This window comes from Anoplophora glabripennis, unplaced genomic scaffold (assembly GCF_000390285.2).
Source record: "Anoplophora glabripennis isolate ALB-LARVAE unplaced genomic scaffold, Agla_2.0 scaffold72, whole genome shotgun sequence".
Taxonomy (NCBI): Eukaryota; Metazoa; Arthropoda; class Insecta; order Coleoptera; family Cerambycidae; genus Anoplophora; species Anoplophora glabripennis.
Genome location: NW_019416536.1, coordinates 454,558 through 477,359, shown reverse-complemented (window position 1 = coordinate 477,359; position 22,802 = coordinate 454,558). Strand labels below are relative to the sequence as shown.

The 22,802-nt window shown below is 33.1% G+C and overlaps 1 protein-coding gene across 1 annotated transcript in view; it reads left to right on the top strand.

Annotated features, from left to right (window-relative positions):
- The window catches only part of LOC108908975 (leucine-rich repeat-containing protein 24-like), a 74,617-nt gene that overhangs the window by 93 nt on the left and 51,722 nt on the right, over nt 1–22,802 (top strand). The window lies entirely within an intron of this gene.

Sequence of the window (22,802 nt, the reverse complement as noted above, 5' to 3'; positions counted from 1 at the left end):
GTGGATGTTTTCAATAAAACGTCCGATGAATACGCCGCTGAAATATATTTTCTAAATGAATGGTCTTAACAAACAATGCTTGTATATCTGCGGAAAATATATGAGACTGTTTCCTTGCATAGAGCAAATATCGCCCTTACAATAACGTAAAGCTTTACAGGATGCTACAAATTGAGAGCCTTATATGACATCAAAAATTTAGACTATTTTTTCCCATTGGTCGTAGCCTATTGCCATTTGTTTTTTATACAAATTTGTTATTGTCAATTTGTCAAATATAGTTGAGAAAAAGCAGTAGTTGACAATCTCCACAAAATAATTAGAAAGTAACAACATTTATCACACCAAATTAACCAAGTTTTAAGTCAATCATCTTTGACGACCGTATCTAGGAAACATAAGACAACAAGCCGATGCTCCATCGGTAAAAGATCCTTCTTCAAAACATCCCGTATAAGCAGAACTCATATCACCAGTAAAAAAATTACTACGAAATAAACACACTGTGTATGTAAGTATGTAAAAATGTAAAAACAACTACGTGTTCTTTAAATATAAGAAGAAACAGACAGTGAAAATTCCGGTAAATTCAGTTGCTGATTTGTTTGAGCATAATTACCCATTACCACGATACCGCAGATCTCTGCAACTGATGTTTGTGATGGCCATTTGAGGACAATGGTCAAACAAAGTGTCACTTGACCCCCTTTAGAGCTTGAAGTTTTCATCGATGACGGACAAATTTATCATAACTGACGTCACTGACATGACAGATGGGAAAGTATACGACACTCGAAGTAACTGTGTTGATAATAACGCAGTATTATGATTGCCAACAAGAAAAATCTGTTTTATATATGCCATTTTAATCAATAAATTGATCAAAAAGTTATATTAGTATATGTAGTATCTAAAAGTATTTTGCTAACACACTCTTTGTTTAAGAATTTATATCAGAGCTGTAGCACAGCATCGAGATACGATTGAAGTCTATTCGGTCAGGCTAATAGAAGCAGAAGGTAATTTCACGTCTCGAAATTGATGGCACGGCACCAACTCACATCGGTAATTGACTAAATCCATGTTCTCGCCGTGATGAAGCCAGTAGTTGACCTGTAAAATAATAACGACAAGGTATAGAACAGTTGCAGCCTTATAAAATAAGTTAAGCACAGTTTGTTCACGTTCTAACACTGACACTTTCTTGTCCGACATATAGAATAATAATACGCCATCCCCTTCTCCATATTAGTGGAAGATTTTTTTACTTATGAAAACGTAATGTCCCTTTTTCCTAAATCGTCAATATTTCTGTACCGCTCTATTTTCGTATGTAAGGGATTCTTAGGCGTCTGACATGAACCTCTTGCCACTGCGAATCGATATACTGGTGACACAGCACACAGCACTCTGTGACTCCCCTAGCTTTCACAAATTCTTTTTTTATGCGACGTGCGAACTTGATATAAATGCCTGTTGGATATGATGATTGTCGCCGTGATTAGGAAATGTTTAGACGTTTACTATATAAAAACTGTCTTCGGCATCACATACCTCATTAAAATGTTTGAAAACGTTTATAATACAGCATTATGTACGTAAAATTTGTTTCCATAAGCAATTACTTCTAGATATTATGAGAAAACACACCGATTCCAATAAATTTAAAATCTGACTCGCTCAGAATCATTCAAGTTTGCCCTGACTTTTTCATCGAGTTTGATTTTGCTTTAAAACCAGAGAAATCCCCATTTATGTCTTCAAAATGATTTAAAGCCTGCCTCATTTAGTAAAAGTACTAAGTTCGTAAAAAAAGTTTACGAAAGCGCTTGTTTTGTCCTTCAATTACATTCCAAAACAGATTTCAACGTTTTCAATAACACGGAACAAACTAATTAATTACAAGCCATTATTTATGGGCAAATAAATTAACCCAAAGACATCCTAATGGTGGACTAATTTTGTTAACAAATAACCTGCTTGTTCGAGTAGTATGAGCAGTGCTTATAAATCAATTCCCATTCCGACACAAAATAGCCTAATCTACACTCCTGTGTCCGATAAATATCTAGATCGAGTGTTATTCGAATTGGTTTATATAAATTATTCTCGCTGCAAATAAACCAAATTCCACCGTAATTCAAATAGTTTCAAAAGTAAATGGTACGTGAAACAGCGCTGATGAATTTCGTTGACAATGGCAGCCAAAAGCTGATGTAAATGTAACAATATGATATTATGATATTTTTATTTATGATTTATCTGAAAGGAGGCAGCGTATTATATTTTTACTATTGTTACTATTAACTTCACTGACATATTGATACGTGATTCTGTTAGTATAATACCTATCTACTTGCTTAAGTATTGTACCTAGACTAATCACGTATCAATATAATTGACTCTACAGTGACTTAAAATCATAATCATATTTATAATTATACATTCTCACAGAAACAGTAACGAACAATTAAAGAATTGTATAAAATGTGTTATTATTGACTAACCACATATCAATACGTGATGCGATAAATATTATAAAATTAGAACATCTTATAAATCAAAACCAAAAAATATGTTCAATTTTAAATGAATAATAACCAGTAAGCAAGAAATTGATCCTGGTTTGTTACTATTGACTAATCACGTATATTGATATGTGACTCACGAAATGATTGGACTATTTGTCTTCAATATCCATTCATAATACCTACGTGATTAGAAAATAATAAAAGCCATTCAAGGTATCAAGTATGTGTCGTGACCAAATTATAAATTGAGAACAGTTTGAAGATCAGAGCTAAGAAAATATGTTGAACATGAATGCCTCATCATATCTTTTTGTTTAGAGGAGCTAAAGGTTTCATTCGTACTTGATTTGTTATTTTTAAAGTATCACGTATCAATGATGAATGAGTATTATAAATTGAGAACAACATAAAAGGCAAAACTAAGAAGTATATGTATATCAATTTTCACATCTTATAATAATTATAATTGGTTATTGGATATCACGTATTAAATTATCACGTATCAACTTGACTATCACGTATCAACGTACTGTTAATAAGAATCATAAAATGAGAACATACAAATATAAAACATAATACGTTTATTCATAATTCTACTTGCTTACAGCAGCAATAAGGAGCAATAAAAGAATTGTACCATGTACGTATCAATACGCGATGTGAATCAGAGATGGTGGAATATTTCCTGCTCTCGCAACATGAACAAGTCAAGCCAAATATAAAATTCTCTTTTTGGCTGTGTTTATTATGAGATACTAATAAAATTAACAGATAACTAGACGTGACGAGCAGGTAACTTGATGTTTGTGTTCACTGTTAACAAAAGCCCGATAATTTACTTATCCTCCCCCGCAGTCCGCTCTGTTAAAATTTCTTTCCCTCGGGGCCATCACGGTAATATTTTTCTTGGAACTCCGTATATTTACACTCTCTGTTAGAAATGAAATTATGTTTGAAAAATACTGTTTTCCTTGCCATGCAGTTTAATTGTGTTAAATATGAAAGCTCCATGTTTTCGGCGGGGAAGTTTAGCGGAATTTTTCTTTTATGTGTGAAGAATCTTTCAGTTCGTTAGACTCCGTTGGCACATTTTAAATTAGATATAGAGAAGAAAGTTTTATTTCCCGGGCAGTGTTAATTATAATTTTAAATTGACTTAAGGCTTTGTTTCTCGAGAAGTTTTATTAAAGTTTATTCGGTTATGAAGCTTTTTGCCTGTCTACTTTCTAGAGTAAGTTACGTAAGCCACACTTTATCAGTACTCGACGGCCAAATTTATTACTTTGAAAATCAGGAAAGTACCCGTTCAAGATAGTTGTAATACGAATATAGATATTGTAATGAATCAAAACAGTAACAAGGAACTTATAAGAGAAATGTGCATTGTACAAACAAAATTGAGTATAAATATTGAATTACTTTATATTGTAAAAGAAATATTTCTCAAAATTTTAAAATAAAATCACAATATTTTTTGGCGCCCAACCAATTCATTCATTCACAGCAATATACACATGTTCTGGATTACTAGAGTTAGCAAGGTAAATAAAATGGAATATTAAAATTTGGATAACGCTTATAATACATTTCTGCTGATTAATGTTCTGTATATTTAATTAATATTAAATTAACGGTTTGCAAACACTGCAAGTCAAACTATAAATTATATGTATGAATAATTGTTACCACGAATAAAGCGGAATAAAAAATTTATTATATGAATAGACATCATTTATTACATCATCTTCAGGGCCCTACAAACAACGATTTTATATGCCACGACAATTAGAATTAGCCTGAACCTAAATAGCCTTCTTGCTGATTTGATTCTTGTGGTTCAAAATATGCGAGAATTATCCAATTTCGTGACGAAACCCTCCAAACGATTCCGATGCGTCCGGGAATTGTATGCAAAAATTTATGGTTGTTGTTTGTTTGTTTAAGCACTTAAATCTTATATATTGTGTCTAATGGTGGAGGTTTTACCCTCGAGTTGCTCACCCTGCTGCCATCCCCTGCTGCTCGAAAATCTTTAGAAATTCGTCTCAATGAACGCCCGCTTGGCAGGGACTGAATGTCGCAGTGGATTATTAATCAATTATTATGACAGAATTAGGAAAGTGAAATTTAATTAGTTAGTTGAATACCATAAGGCGGGATAGAGGAGTTTGGGTGCAAATTAAAAATGTGACTAACTTAGTTCTCTATAGATTGTAGCTGGATTTTAACCAAAACGGTGGGAATTTTGTCTCTGCTAAAAGGAAAAAGCGTACCCCGGCGACAAAGAGGTAAAGTTCGTCGGGTTTCTTGCAGAATTATTAATTGAAAGTATTTAGAATTAAATTACTTATCATCTTCCAAAAAGGGAATAAAAGTGTGTTGGTTTCAACTGGACTGAGATGAAGTAATTTTAGTATGAACTCTACTCCCCTGCTTTCATAAAATCGACAAAGTCGAATTGTAGAGGAAAATTTCAAGCAAAATTTAACTTCAAATGATCTTCGAAGATATCCTGGAAGCATTCTTTGATCCTAGACCGGCGTCTATCGAAATATAACGTTTGGTTGCTGTCATTAGAAATAGCGTATTCTATTTGATATTAAGTTATCCTTAGTTTGACCTTACAACCTGTTGTGAAGGTCAAATATAAAGTCGCCATCTTTGTCATTCAAAATCCTACAAATGCTGCTTCAAATATTTCCCTCCAGAGTTGTATCTTGCTCAGAGAAAAATGAGTTTAACAAAACAAATGACCTTCCAAGGGCTTAAGTAAGTACCACAAAGTTTTCAAAACACCGATATACAGTGTGTATCAGCCAAATGGAATAAATTTAATAATAAATAAATGGGGGCGTGTTCGTAAAAACGCTCGGACACGTCGATTGGTATTTTTAGTTGCGCATTTTCTTCAACAAAATTTTTTTAAACAGGGTGTGTCATGTAACAGTGATCAATACCAACTTAAAATGCAACAATTCTTGGATTCTTCAGAAAATTCTAGACATATTTCATGTACAATGTCCTATACCTATCTTCAACTGTTTCGGTCTTCAGATTTACTGCAAAAATTAACATTAAAAAAAATAAAATTATTTGATATCAAAAATTCGCTACAACACGCTCAAGAACTAATAAGTAACTGTTTATTTATTGATAATGTAAAAAAGCAAAAAAACATTAATGTCAATGTAGAAGATGTTCAAAATGCCTAATCTTAAACAGAAATTTCTTCTAACGTTACTCAACATCTGAGTTATTTATGGTTTTCTTTTTTATTTCATATCAGTAAAAAGGAACACTGAAATGATTTTTACTTACTTTCTCATTGTCAAAAGCTAAATGGGAAATAAGTATTGAGTGTGTTGTAGCGAATTTCGGTAATCAAATAATTTTTTTTAATGTTAATTTTTGCAATAAATCTGAAAACACTTAATATTTCCGAAACAGTTGAAGATAGGTATAGGACACGAAATATGTCTAGAATTTTCTAAAAAATTCAAAAATTGAATAATATACAGGGTGTTGCGTTTAAAATAAGAAAGTTGTTATGAACCAGTATTACATGACACACCCTGTATAAAAAGTTTTTGTTGAAAAAAATGCCCAACAAAAAAGTGAACTCTATTGAAGCTCTATCATCTTAATTCATAGATGACACTCTAGAAATCCAAATTGTGAAGTATTTAAAAACTCCTTTCCAATTATGAACTTTTACTCAGCTTTACTAAAGTAATCGGAAGTAAAAGTTGATGAAGCAATATAAATATTACCCCCAATTTATAAAATAATTTTAGAATATTAATCCGCACTAATTAAAAAAGTTAATCAGGTTTAGTAATGTGAAACGTGGGATTAATAATAATTAATTAAATTTATACATTTATTTTTCTTTCAAATTCGAGGGCATTTTAATTAATAAGTTACAAGGACTTCGTTTGAAAATAAGCTTTAAGTTCATAATTCGTTAAAACATTTTTGTGCTGTTTAAAGAAACACGACCTTTTACATGACGAATTAGCGTCTAAATGAATGGCTTCGGTGTAAAGGAAACAAAAAATATATGATAACTGAAATCACGGAATGAGTTGAGGAGGCGTTTGAAATTCAATCCTCCGACTTTTCCAAGGAACTTTGCAGAGATCTCATTCTATTTGATTTAAGAACATCCCAACTTTATTGCCTTTCAAAGATTCACTCCGACCAAGAGAGTCTAGATGAAGTAGAAGTAGAAAAATTAAAGATTGAACACCAGCTTGAAGACGTTGGTGAGTATTACCGTATTACAGAAGCTTTAGAACGAAGGCTTACCGCAGAAGACGAGGGAATTTAGTAGACTTGGCTAACTTCTGCACCAGATGGACCATTTTCTTTTGAAGCCTTCAAAAACAAGGTCGTGGAGTCAGCAACTTCAAAGTTTTTGTTCTGATGTATAGTGACACCTTAACCAACAAACAATGGTAATATGGAACTTCACCATAGAGTTGGAAGGAACCAACATCCTTCTGATCATATATGCCCTCGTCAAAAAGAAATCAGATGTCATCCTAGCACAGCGTTTACAGAGAGTTAACCTATGGGTATCTGAATGCTGAGTTTCATCGCGAGCTGGAACATCTCGATCAGCTTTCAGAGAAAACAAAGAAATAGGAAACAAACCATCAGAAGGATATAAGAACAAAGAAAGGGGAATATTTGGCAGCAACTGTCTATCCTGTATAGAAAGGTAACTTAAGATCAGCTCCAAGAACGACTTATACAGCATTGAACGAAGAGGGAGCACATGACAGATACAGAGCACTTAGAAGACAAAAATAATATCAGTATTATATTGAGAGAGAAAACATTTTGGTCACGATGAGGGTTTCGATCAATAACCAGAGCTCCTCAGGCCAAACAATGCACATGGTTCATTCTATATTTACTTCTGAAGAAGAAAGTCATATGTCTCTCGAAACGTTAAGGTGATAAATGTGTTTTTTTGGATCAAGCTATTTTCTGAACTTATCTAAAGGATTGATATGATAATACACAATAATAGTAACCCGTTCCTCTTCCACATAAACAATATATTGCTGGGTTGATTTTCGCGGTTACAAAGAGCTGAATTATTGTTATTAGTATTACTTCGTGATGAAACTGCGGACGTGGTTGAATTTGAAATAACTGTTTTCCGAACAGTGCTTATGTTCCTCACGTGAAAATATGCATTGCGCTCAAACAGGTCAATGTGGAATTGGAAGTTTCGAACTCAAGCTCTGATTTCTCAGAGGGCCACTATAATACTTCAACCAGTTCCGTTCGGAATAAATTACAATTACTCTTTGGACCGGGGGCATTTATTTTTGCACGTAAACCGTGTAAATTTGCAATCTGTTCATATTAATTTTACTGTCTAAAGCTGCAGAGCGAACTAAACGAAAATTGGATTCGTTCCGTTCTAGCTAGATTGAATCCCGCTCAAACAGAATCTGTTTAAATATTAATTTTGTTGTTAAACAAAAGTTGATTGCGCTCAGGAATTTTGTATAGAGGGCATTTGTTGAGTAAACTAACAGTAACAAGAATCAAGTGTCGTTTTCAATAAACTTATGCATGACATCCAATTTGGTGAACGATTATTCCCAAATAAGTTTCATTGTTTTTACCACTTGACGGACAGGCTCAATTCTCTCGCATACATCCATAAATCGACGGGACAGACACGCCGCACAAACAATGGTCAAATAAAAATCTCTGTTACAGTCACAACGGAACTCAGTGTCCGGCAAATATATTTAATGTAATGGCATGTCAATAACAAACGAGAAATAAAAGAGTTTTTAATGGACTTTGGGTACTTCCGTCATAGTTATGTATTTCGCTAATCTTGTAGGTCGACTTCACAAGAGCACATGCCTGTGACAAGCTGGTTATTACAGTTCTGATTTAAGCGCACGAATGACAGCCAGGTTGCCGGTTTGGAACAAACAATAAATTCCGGGCTGTGTTCCGGTCGCCGGGGTCCTGATCCTCCTAAGGTTCCTGAATTGCTTTCAGGGCCGGACTGGATTCGATACGCCATTACGTTTATTAGTTCCAACTAAGGCTTCCGTAAATAATTAGTTGGTCCGTATAAACAGTTCGTACATAACTGAAAATAATTTATTGTGTTACAATAAACTTAAATCAGTTCCTTATTTTCGAAAAATTAAACTGGGTTTGGTACTTGGTTTGGTTTTCTCGGAACGTCTAGGTAGAATCAAATTTAACTACACTGTAAAAAAATCGGTGTGAGTTAAAGCATTAAAGATTCGGAGTGAATCTATTGAGTGAAATTATTGTGACGAAAAAAAAAATCGTGAGAGTTTGAGCCCTTAATATTAGTTTTAAGAGATCTATCATCGCTAGTTTCGATTTTTTATTCCTGATCCCATTTTTGCGCCAAAACTGCCAAACTGTCGAGGTAAAAAAATTTATCTACATATATTTTTGAAGGAAATTGAATGCCCTACAAAAAAGATCTGATTGAAAATTTCCGTCAGACGTGCCGTTTCCATGTAATCAAGCCTTAAAAATAGATGTTTTTTCGATTTGACTTTTTAACTTTGGAATTTTGTAAATAACGAACAAATTAATATTTGAAATAGAACAGTACAGATTTTCAAAGGAAATTTAATGCTCTACAAAAAAAGCCTCTTAACATTTTTGCATAAATTTACTCCTCCAAAAGTTATTCACGATTGAAGTTGAAGTAAAAATTAAATTTTTTTTTTTTCGTTGTGGACAAATTTTTTTCATTCAATGTAACAAATTAATATTATACATCATCGACAATAATTATTATTCTATCAATATAATCACCAAGAATATCCAAAATTCATAATATATTCAAATTTATTCTCGCCCAATTTTTTCTACGAGAACGTAGTTTTACTGTCCCAAAATAATTTAAAAAATAAAAATTATATAATTTAAAATTACACAGCTCTACAAAAAAAAAGTGGCAGGTCCGAAAGACAAGACCATGGTATCCATATGGTTTTGGGGTCGCTGAATCCGAATCCGGTGTCTGTTTGACTCCATTAGCTCTGGTTTAAGGTCAGTTCAAGGTCAAATGTAGAAAATCAATTGCCAACAAACTAAACCTATGTATCTATACGTTTTTGGGGTCGCCGAATCCGAATCCTGTGTCCGTTTGACGCGATTAGCTCTGGTTTAAGGTCAGTTCAAGGTCAAATATAGAAAATCAATTGCTAACAAACTAAACCTATGTATCTTTACGTTTTTGGGGTCGCTGAATCCGAATCCGGTGTCTGTTTGACACCATTAGCTCTGGTTTAAGGTCAGTTCAAGGTCAAATGTAGAAAATCAATTGCCAACAAACTAAATCTATGTATTTGTTTTTGGGGTCGCCGAATCCGAATCCTGTGTCCGTTTGACACGATTAACTCTGGTTAAAGGTCAGTTCAAGGTTAAATGTAGAAAATCAATTGTCAACAAACTAAACCTATGTATCTATACGTTTTTCGGGTCGCCGAATCCGAATCCGGTGTCCGTTTGACTCGATCAAATCTGGTTTAAGTTCAGTTCAAGGTCAAAATAATGTAAAGTCATTTATGTTGTTTTTATTTGATCCTATGTAAGACTATCCTCAAATTACGGCACTCTTGTTTCAATGTGCGTTAGGTTTATAACATCCATGTTTGAAGTGATTCATCCAACAATATCATTGTAGCAAACTAAAGAAAATTCTTCGTCGTTAGAAAAATATTCCTTATTTCTGTACTGATAGTAAAAAACTTTCACTTTTCCGGCTTGCTTAATATTTTTTTTAGCCATGATATTAGGAACTCTGCTCCATTCTCACAACGTGATATTGAATATATTCGTCATCACTAGTATCACTAGCAATATCAGTAATAGTTTCATTGCCACCCAAATTTCTTCCTTCTTTAATATCTTGGTGAAACCTTTCTCTCTGCTCAAACCCAATCAAATTTTTCACTTAGGTTTAAAACCAAAATATTTGTACAAGTATCTTTCGTATGTTGAATTTTTTTGAAATTATATGCTCAAATTCGTTATTGTTTGTACCTATGGACCGTTTTGGTCCTACTCACCAAAAATTAGAAAGTTTCGTGAATCAGCAAAGCTCACCCAAGTTGTGACAATTCCTGTAAACTTACCCTGTAGTCGATTACTTACTTCATCCGTGTACCTACGACTCGCGCGCAATTCCGACCAGATATCTCCCATAAATCTAGTAGAAGGGCTTCGGTGTGCATGCAGGACATGCACTGCATATATGTGCTCGGAGTTTATAAGGCCAGATGGAGAATCGTTGGAGATAATCTTTAAATGCTGCTGGAAGTGGAATAGATCACGAATGCAGTATCTCCAATTACGAAGTATAAACCGAGAGATCAAAAACCGAGCTAGGGACTTGGTATTCTCTGCATATACTGTAGATATTATCACTTTAATCGACCTCGTCACACCAACAGCCAATTTGTATCTTAAATATTCGAACTAGATTGTAATATAACAACCCCTGGTTCGACAAAAAACAAGTAAACGTAGTTGTGGCCAAAAATATGTGATCGTCATAAGGAATACCTACGTCATGTGTATTTATTTTTTATTGACCGGAAGGCACTGGCTACTAACTTTGTAGAGGGGATGTATGGTTTACTTATATAAAACAAAAGCAGAGTAAATACACCTAACCTTTATTTACATACAATTCAAATTAAACGTGTGACAAATACAAAGAACAACAAAAACATTTAACATAGAATGAGAGTGCCAGGCTCACCTAGAGCTCCTGCGGGGAAAGAGCATGGCAGAGAAACCCACGATCGTTGCTCTTACCACCCAAATATAAATACAAAACAACCGCTAACCAAAGGCATACATTAAGTACCTTTGCTAATGATAAACAAGTCCTGTCTCATTTAATGTGTCACTAAATGTCATCTGTTACCTCATATTAGTCATACACACTTCCAAGTAAAACTGAAGAGGTTTGGTGTTAGTTAGCCGGCAGAGCCGGAAGGTACTGGAGTCCCACACGGGAGGCAATCCAGCTATAGTTGAGATTTCGGAAGATCCTTCATAACACTGCAGTCCCATACGGGAGGCAATCGAGCTTCGTTCCGCACGGGCGAAAATGTTAGTAAATTCAACAAGGCTCGTATAGACGTATGACATAAAGTGAGCACAAGAAATCAAGGAACTACTTAATCATGGTAAAACAAGTTAAATGTGAAATAAAGAAGTCGTTATTGCAATATCCGGGCGGTCACGACAATATACATATTTTAACATGTAATAAATAATGAGCAATCATCTATAATAATAATTGTAACAATTTTACGTTAGAAAAATATACGCCCCTGAGCATAAAACAATGAAGGCTAAACATACACAGAATTATTATCATGAAACATCTATGTTTTTCGAACAACGTAATCATAACAAAAACAAGTTAGATGTGAAACAAAGAAGTCGTTATATCTATACGACAATATATATATGCACATATATATTTTAACATGTAATAAATAATGGGCAATCGTTAATAACAATTGTAACAATCTTACGTTAGGAAAATATACGCCCCTGAGCATAAAATAATGTAAGCTAAACATACAAAGAATTATTATCATGAAACATCTATAACCATCACAATCATAAGATTATATGGAACAATTAACAACAAAGCACTTAAATAATATTACCTGCTAACTAATAACACTTTAAACAATTAACTTTTCACTACTTTGACACACTCTCCGCCGATCGTCTTACTACCTATCTGCACACTGTTCTCACTTCAACTAACTATCTTCAACTATTTAGACTTCCTTCCAGAATGCAATACCTAAGCGCTTGTTTTTTGTGCTTCCTTCCACCAACCGTTAATATTACTTTTTCATTATTATACAACACTCATGTAACAGGTGACGTCGAAGTTGATAAGGTAAGTACGGTTTTGCACAAGATCTAATACACTTCAAAAATGCTGAAAATTTTAGTTCCAAGATAATCTTTTAATTCAGATACAAGATGCTGATCTACAGGGTGATTCAGTTCAGTCAATATAATTAATATTAAGGGAAAAATGAGTAGAATACGAAAACGCGATAAAAAAAATTATATGCATAGTTACGCTGAAAAAAATACATAAAAAGGTTTATCGAGAGTAAATCTTGACCTACCGTATTCGGTCATTAACCTAGCCTTTATTGCGATTTTAATCTGTAGTGAACGATAAAAACTGACCTTTTTATTTAGACACAATAGGTTTGAACCTCATTTCGTTTATTCTTCATTAGTCCCAATTTTACATCATACAGCTTGTATGCAAAAAATTTAATGTCGCAGGACTTGATATAAGAGAAAATCACAGTATCCCAAACATATAGGTACAAATATCAAACGAACATATTGAGATTCTGTTGAGTTCGACCCCATATCCTCTCCATAATATTTTAGTCGGAAACCGGAAGAAACTTGAGACAATCCCGAATAAAATAATAACGTTCAGCGAGGAGTACATTTGGGAACGTGCCTTGTGATAAAAATAAGAAATTGCATCCCTAAACGCTATTGATATGTTCTTGCAGTGTTATGAATACGGATTGGGCCATTACCGATAGCAATTGAGCAGAACGAAGCTATAACCTGAGAATAGAATGAATTATAATACGGGATTGGAAGCGATAACATAAATTTTCTTGATGGCAGTGCAAACTGGCAATTATGTTAAATTAGCTATTTTGTTACGAAATAACGGTTAATGCTCAGTGATCATTGATAATGATGGTGTTTGTCGCAGGAATACGAATCGATTTCTCTGGACGCTCTAGTGGATGATAATAACGACGTTACGTTTGATTAAAACCAACACCAACGGGACAAATTGAATTTTTATTAACTGCCATAACTCACTAAAGACTAGTGAAGTTTTATTGCTACAAATTATCGAAAGCTAAGAGCCCTCAACTTCTCGTACTTCGGAGAAATTTAGCAATATTTTTTGAACAAGTTCACTTAGAATCGGGGCCATGTCATCTGTCGCGTCCGGGAGGCGCCACCCTATGCTGGGACAAAATAAAGAGAAAAAAATCAATATTTTTAAATAACGCGCGAAATACATTCCAAAGAACGTAGGAACATGTAAATAAATTAATTAATATTGTTGTTCGAGCCGTTGTGTCGTTATTTTGTGTGTTTGTTTTATTTATTGTTATTAAAATCTCTCAACTTTAGTGTCGCCCTGTACAGCCAGTCACTAGATTACATTCTACGTAAGCAATGGATGGTAAGTGCTTGAAATTCATTCTCTGAACATACAACATTTCTAAGTTCCCACTTATTAATTAAAAGGTAATGATAATTATAAACTCCCTTTCGAGAATTAAATACTAAACTCTTTTGAAATCCAGACTCGTTATGATACTGGTCATAACGGTAGATAGATAATAATTTAACCAATAAACCCTCAGGTTACAAATACAACAAGAACATCAAGTATTTATATTACCTGCATAAATAATTAAATTCGTGCCTTTCAGATGAGTCTTGATGGTGATGTAATTTTTAATATCATCACTGAATTGAATAAATCATTTCCAGTCGGTTGCTATTTATTTCCTGTTGGTAAAAAACTGATTGCACTTCAGTTACTTACATTAAATGAAAATCGTTAACACGTAATATGGAAAACTAAAGTTTTCATGTAATTCCGTAATTATTCTTCCACTGTAAATGTTTCAGTTTTCTATTCGAAACTGTCATCAAATTTCTCTTGGTGTTTCAAGTTTTTCGTTAGTTCCTGTTTCTTTTCGACCTATTAAGCTTTTCTATATTTCATTTTATTCTGGATTAAGTTTATCAGCCCAGTAACTGAAAAAAAAATTGTAAAAACTTTTCGTAACAAACAGTTTCTTCTGTACATTATTCTCTCAATAATTGTTCTCATGAAAAAGCTAATTCAATTAGCGAGACTTCAACGAAGAGATACGCATTTAATGGCCTTTTAGCGAAATATTACATGAACTGCAGACCCGAAAGCACTGGCCACATAAAACGGGACACATATGCGGACTTTTATCTCCATTCATTATTCGCAATACGACCGGGCACAAAATATACCAATAAAAAAATCATTTTACAGATTCATGATAACGGATATATTTTCTCCGACGTTATTGATTCCTACGTGGAATGAAAAGCATATGGGCACAATGGCTTTTATATGGCTGCCATTATGTATTTATGCTCCTCTGCATTAAAACAATATATCTCATTATATTATGCCGTATCTGGGTCAAGCCTTCATTGTATCGGATCGCGCTGATTCCAGCGCGAATGGGATCGTTAGAGGTGAAGAGGAAACGGGACAAAAATAGATTTCAACTTGGTTGCGAAGTTGTGCAGTCTGCTGTGCTCTGCCGCTTTAAAATTGCAAGCTGTGATCGAGAAACAATATGATCTGATGAATAATGAAAGGTCGCTTCTGGATCGAGTAACATCTAAATAATTTCTGGAACAGCTTATTCGTTTGTTGTACCTGTCAGTGTAAACGTTTTGTTTGCGACGTAATTCTTAGTGATCCTCTTAGGGCTTGTTTTAATTGAGATTTCTGTTGTATTGCAAATGCACTCGAATTGGATTTGTACTGTACAGAAACTTGATTGATTTGTTGCAGCGAGACTTTTGATGATTTTCATGAACTTGGCAACATTTTTATTTTTATTAGATAACTTCGGACGATGAGGAAAGAGGAGATGTTATCTGAAGAAGAAAGCGAAATAGAAACATTGAATCAAGAATTTGCTGAAAAATGCGAGAAAATTTTAACCGTATTTGAATCAGAATAAACATCTAAACTGAAAGAGGAACGAGCCAATAACTGCATAAGTTCCTCGTAAATGGGAACGCTTTGCGTAATCCAACTAATGGGTTTTTCCTTATTTTCCCTGGTAGTTCAGTTGCACATTTACAGTACCTCACCAAGTGTATCGCTGAAATATTTACCAAATAATGGCGCGGCCTTACCAATTTAACGCTAGTGGTAATTCATTGTTTGAGCAATTGGATATTGTTTGCTTATCCTCGGTGAGATTTTAATGAAGCCCTCTTAAGGATAAATTAAATATAATTCGTTAGCGCAATCCAACGTTTCAACCGAGTGAATGAGCTTTCCTGTCAATGGAAACTAATGAAATTAAATGACCAAAAATAATCTAACTTAGGGTCATTATTGTAACAAGTGAGTAGTACATATTGTAATAGTGTTTAATTTGCTAAAATTATTTTTTAATCGTTGAGGGTTTCTTTTGCTCTGTAACTAAGGTTTGGTTGAAGACTGCTGCAAAATTTAAATCAACCAGTTGCTGTTTTAACTAGATTACGTCATGATGTATTATAGTCAGATTTGTCTGGAAGTATGGAAGAGAAAACGTTGAGGTCTTACTCTAAATACTTTGCTTGACAAACTGACAATACGTTAGTGCGCAGGCATAAATGATTATCTAATTACTATTTTTTGAAGAAAACTTTGAATTCGTTTACATTTAACATAAATACCCACAATTAAAATATATTGTTATGATATTCTAAGTTGAAACGTTAAATGAATAAATAGCATAACGTAATGTTGAAAATTTAGACATATTCACGCCAGAAAAAGTAGAGAAAAACTGACAACAGGGATGTGAAATACGAGACATGAGAAAATGAAGAATAAAATTTACATATAGAATAAGTTTGTTTAATAAAAAGGAAGAATCGTCAGATGAATACATCAATCCGTCAAAATAAACTAAATAATGTAAAATTTTGAATTAAATAGGCTGTAAAAGACAACAATATATAGTAGAAAGTTAGAAAATATAACAAAGTATAAATTTGTTTGAGGAAATTTGAAAAAAAAATAAGATTTTGACATATAGATTGACGAAGAGAAAAGGAGTTACCTTTATCAATAAAATTCAGGCAATAAACTAAGGCTATAATTAAAATTTATCATACCTTTAGTCCATATTTATAAGTGAAATCAAAATTAAAGTTCTTTGTATAACTTCATATAGCGATTTTCGGAATGTCAAAACAATGATTCAACATTGTGTGAAATTTGTTGTGTAAAAAGTAGTTATAAGATGTAAAATTATTTGTGTTGTGTTAAAAAAACCTTCTAGTCATATAAAACTGTATTCAAATCCCAATTTACGTTCCAAGTTGTGTATAAACATTATTAGTTGTCAAAAAACGTTGGACCTGAAAACATTTCAGTTATTAGTTAATTCAAATAGGAAAAGACTGTTCAGAATAGTGAAAATAAGGAAATATCAATGTCGTGGAACAGTGTTATGAACATAGAATGAAGCTAAATAGCACAGTTTGGTGAAATTTTGCAAACATTGGAGAATGTTTGAAAATGAACGTAGAAGAAAGATGTAGGTATTGAAATTTACAGAAAATGATGTAGAATCTGAATATTTAATAGTCATGCTGCAAAAAAAACAGATAAAAGCATAATTTCCAGTTAAAAAATTTCATAAAACGTCAATATAATGTATCCATAACAACAGGTTCTTTTGTCTTTAGTTTATAAAAACTAGAACAGGGCTCGTAGTAGTCAGTCTTTCATAATTTACGCCTAAAATAAACAAAAGCAAGTCAAAATAAAGTAAATAAATGGTGAACTTAGTTACCAGTTTTGAAACGTCAAACGACATTCAAAAGTAATCTGCCATCTGTCGAAAAGTGTAATTTTCCATCAGTTAAAATTTTTCTCAACTAACCAAATACCTACTGAAAACTTATACAATGGGAACAAATGATATTTAACCAAAAGTGCAAAGTATAAATTGTCAAATAAAAATTAGTGAAGTGCAGTAGCAAAATATAACGGCAGGTGAAGTGTAAATCCTATTTACCATTGAAAACAAGCATATGCGACCAATTTGAGGATTACGTCACCTGGAAGGCATCTCCGATACCAGCAATACATAAATGTATGAGTTTCATACTTTTAAAAATTGGCCAATTTAAAAATCTCACCATACGAATTCATAAATAACGATCAAATTTATAACTTTGAAGTAAATTTTTTCAAATATACCAAGGTCGACTATAATCTCTAAATTTTCACCCTCTAGAGCAAAAGTATAATAGCTAGTAGATTTAACGTAGTACTTATAGACATAAAATTTGTTAAATTGTCGAAATATTTGAATATGCAATAGGTACAATCTGTAAGTTAAATGGTAAATTGAATTTTTCATTTTGTAAACAAATCATACTTCAAAATATATCAACATAAGTTAGTGAAACCTGAGGAAGAATCATTTCTAAACCAAGTTATTGTACAAGACAAGTTCTTGTTGGTGTCCAGGCAAAATAAAATAAAAAATTACAACAACAAAATTAAAACTCAGTTAAAAATAAAATAAAATCAATAAATTCAATAAATAAAAATTATATTATAAAAAAATTATAATGAATACAAAAAACGTAACAATATGTACACATTTAAAATTCACCCGGTATATTTCTTTGAATATGCATATTACAAAACTTATATTTTTATAGAGTTTGAAAGCAGCTCAGGGCTTTGAGAAGAAAGTTGCACTTACCGCAATAACTTTTGTCTGAATCAGCCTTTACTTTTTGCCGTCCCATATATCTGCTTTCATGTTGTACATCGTAGTTCTCTCATAATATTTCTTGATAAAGCCGGTGCATTTAAGCCCACCGCCGATGCAATCATACTGATTTATGTTTCCAAAGGTACGTACGTGCATTTTCTCTATCCTAGGTACGGTCCTTTTATTGCTATCGGAATAAAGTGGGCAAAGCGAGACTGACATATACGAAACCTCTAAAAGTTTCTTGTAAAATACAGCGGAGAGTACCATTTCTGGTTATCCGCAAAAACGAATTACTAGACGATACACTTATTCCCAGACAAAAAGTCACTATTAAAAAAATTAAAAGAGCACATGAAGGGTTAACTAATTTCTTTAGTGACGGATTAAATAATACCACTTTGTCTTCTTTTATATTTATTATACAGAGTGATTCAGAACTTATCCAAAAAAATTTTGATGTACAGGTGACATGTAAACACATTTGGGTTCATTTTACTCAGTTTCTGCGAACTGACACAGATGTTTGCCTTGTTTCACCATGAATTTAAACGATATTCATCAACTATGAGAGCTTTTGACACTAACTACTAAAAAACTATTGTAAACACTATCGCAACGACGATTGTAAAATCGGATTTCAGTATTCGGAGTCGCTAAGGTCACGTGGCTCTCCACGCGTATTACGAATGACGCTAGAGACAACAGTTGTCTATGTAATGGTTGAAAGTACTACAACTTTAATAATTTTTTTCTTGGAAACTAAGAATTGAACAAACATTTTTTTTACGATATTGACTCCATTTCTCATGCCGCATCTATTCCCAAATTTTTTGGATAAGTTGTGAATCTCGCTGTATGTAAAATGAAAAAGTCTTTCCATTAAGGAAAATGCAGTTGCAAGGTATTCCACTGTTGCGAGTAAACGCAGCATTTTATGTTTATAACCTGAGCTCAACTCAACTTTACAAGTGTCAGTAAATGCAAAACCTAGTTCATCCTGGCATTTCGAATTAGTCGCCACTAAAATGCCCTCATAAACCAGTAATGCAGAGCGTCTATTGCGTTAAGTGATGTGGTATTAGAATTTAGATGTGCAGTAGCTCGAAGACCATACGGAATGTTAACAGTTGAAATGCTGTTTGCACTTGTCAGAGAAATAGTTTAGTTTTTTTAATCCCAGTAAAATTTAAATATCTTATTAATGTTTAGTTCTGACCACATTTATTATCATGATCGCCATCAACGTCATCTTCTTCGTCTTCTCTGACTTGTTCATATTTTTCATCAACATTTTTATAGTGACTATATAATGTAATGTTATATGTACGTCCTAATCTAATGTACATATATCTTTAATAGATTTTGATTAATATTTTATATTTCAAAGACTCATTTCGAACAAATTTATAATCATCATCTCGGTTATTGTCTTCTTCATCATTATCATCATCGTCATTTTCATCATTATCATCATCATCCTCTTAGTAGTCTTCATTATCAGCAGCATTTATAACAACCATCATCATGTTCACCATCTCCATATTATCATACCTTACTTCTTAGCCTTGTCTTATTTTGTCTGTCATAACTGTCTCAATTTATCGACAGTAATGATGAACTCAGCATAACCTAGCTATATTATCTATTTTTGTCTCTATTTAACATAATTCAAGCAAAACCGTCCTGTATCCTCTCGAAGAGAGCTTTAACAAAGCTCTAAGTGCTACTCCTGTGTTTAACTTATTACTTATTCATGCATGAACTTATCTCGCTCAGTACAGCAAGAAAAATAAGCCGAGCAATCATTAATATTTCATAATGCATGGGAAGTTAACAAAGCTACTTCGGTTTTACCGTAAGTAGGTATAGAGATGAGCTGCAGTAAATAATGCCCCAAGGTACTTTAGAAACAACTGAAATTTATTTTATACCAAATTGTTCATATACGTATAAGGCATCAGAGAAAAAGAAATGTCCTGTATGTCATTTTAACCGATAATTATACCAAAACTGTCATATATTTGAATGAATCGTCGCTCTACAAATTGCAATTGGGTTCTTACACTTCACAGTATTTATTTTACTACTTCAGGATAGTGCATTGGAGCACAGTGCATTAAAGCGCTAACTTCTCGCAAGAGCCTATTATTCATGGCATAATCCTGCCTCTCCTAAGAAGAACCGTTATTTTCTGTCACGATTTAAAGATGTGCAAACATGGATCTGCCGCTCGTTGCTTGTTACAGCTGCCAAGCAGCTACTTAAGAATGATATACTTTTATCTTGGCCTAGATTTCACTTCAAAATGTGCCACGTAATTTTCAGTTTGGTAATGGCGGTTTTCATAAGAGTTTTCTTGAGTTGCAAACATAACAGACTCCCACCAGTTATCTGGCTATTCTTTATTTAAAATAAATGGAAAATTGCTTCTTCAAGTTGTGGAGCACCTGTAATAAAAAATTGCTGCAGTTTGATAAGATGAGTCAATTTAAATGGTAATATGTATTTATTTATATCTTGCTATGAACTAGGAAAACTTACGTCTGGCATCATCTCAATATCCGCAAAGTTTATTTGTTTCGTGATAAGGCAAGAAAATCTTGGAAGCTCTTCCCTATCCGAATATATTTAGTTCCTAGAGATCCAGTCTCTCCGAATTCAGACAATATTGTAAAAGGTTCCAAATTTAAATAAATATGGGTGCTATTTTCTAGAGAAAACCAAATTGAACCGTTTCCCGCTATGATTTACGTAAGGAGTATATTGAAATTTATATTCTGCATAATACGGATACATCCTGGCAAAACTAGGATGTCTTATAAGGGAGATTTCCCATCAGTAAGTTTTGAAATTGTTAACAAGGTGATAAAGACAGCATTTCTCACGTAATATGTAATGTTTATATGAGGAATATGGTAATATAGTTTATAAGTTATAAGACTGAATTTATTTTATATTGCAATTTTATTAGAGCAATGGTTTGTAAATCATACTGTAACTTTTTTATAATGCCATTTTTTCTTTAAGAAAAAAAAAACTTTCTCTGTTTATTTTACTTCATAATAAAATTAAAAGAAATAAATTATTATTTGTTCACAAAATGTACTCTTTGCTTTCGTAGTAAAAATTGGCAATTTGTTTATGAACAAGTGAAGTTCGATAGTTTTCTCGTTTTAATAAGGCTGAAAGCATTCCATCGAGGTTTAGGGTTTTTTAGTTAATAACTAGCAACCCGCCCCGGCTTCGCACGGGCAAATATAAAATAGCCTATGTTACCCCGAGGAGATGTAGCTTTCGGTAAAATTGGTTGAGTAGTTTTTGAGTTAAATCGTAACAAACAAAAATCAATCTTTCATCTAATGCGACCCTAATATTAATTTTAAAATAATTCTCGATCTACCTAAAGACAACAAACGAACTCAAAACTAAAAATGCAAAACCTTTAAATTTAAAACAATATAGGTAACTACCAACAATGTGAAAACAAAACGAATTAAATTAAAGTACCTATGTTCAGGACTATCAATTTTAATTAATAAGTGGTTAGGTATCTAACTACCTAAAGAAAACAAACACGAAACGAAAATGAAGTTTTAAACGATTCACAATAAGAAAAAAACAAACAAGTTATTAAAACTCAATGAAATAAAAGTATGTTTGCAAGTATCTATGTATGTTCCGACAACCTAAAGACAACAAATACAAAATAAAAATGTGACCTTAAAATATCGAACGCAATTATAACTTTCCAACAACACCCAGAAAGAAAACACAGTCGTCAGTCGTCACCTCCATTCGCTTCAATTAGTTTATTAAAGGATCACGCGCGCGTTATCGTTCGGCTTATTAGCTAAACAGTAGACAAGACGGTGCGGGGGGATTGCCGGCGATCGCATCAAGCGAAGCGAGACGCTTGAATTTTATTCTCGCGTCCGTAATTTTTTGCGATTACTCTTAAGATATTCATTTAAATTATATGGTGTAAAAGAGTAAAATAATGTGCATGAAATGCTTAAAGCCTCTAACTTATTTAAAATGATAAGGCTTAATACCGTATTTGTGTAAATAGCTTTCCAATTACCGCTTTATAATTGCCCATTTTTTAAAGTATTAAAATGGATATAGTATGTTATCCTTAAGAGATAGACATATACCATCGCGGACTTTTCTGTAGACCTATATAAGATACACAATTCCACCATACATTATTTTGTTATATCTCAAAGGGTTTAGGCAGCGTTTTCGTTGAAAACTCCCAGACGGCTTATTTTTTTCCGACACATCCAACAAATATCGTTAATGTATACAAAAACTCAACAAATTATATACTAAAACCTTAATCGAGAACCACTCTATCCACTGGTGAAAACAGCATGAAAATCGGTACAGTAGTTTTTGAGTTTATCGCGAACAGACAGACAGACAGGCGCGGCGGAGGACTTTGTTTTATAATATGTAGTGATATCAATCGTATAATGTTAGTGGACTATGCTCGATGGTGTATATTACATTATCAGAAATGTTTATAACCTAGTAGCTTTCCAGCATTATTACCTTGCACTGTTTGTTACATATCATGTATTAAAACTAAACATTCCCTTAGGATACCTATCCGGGTAATAGCTGTGTA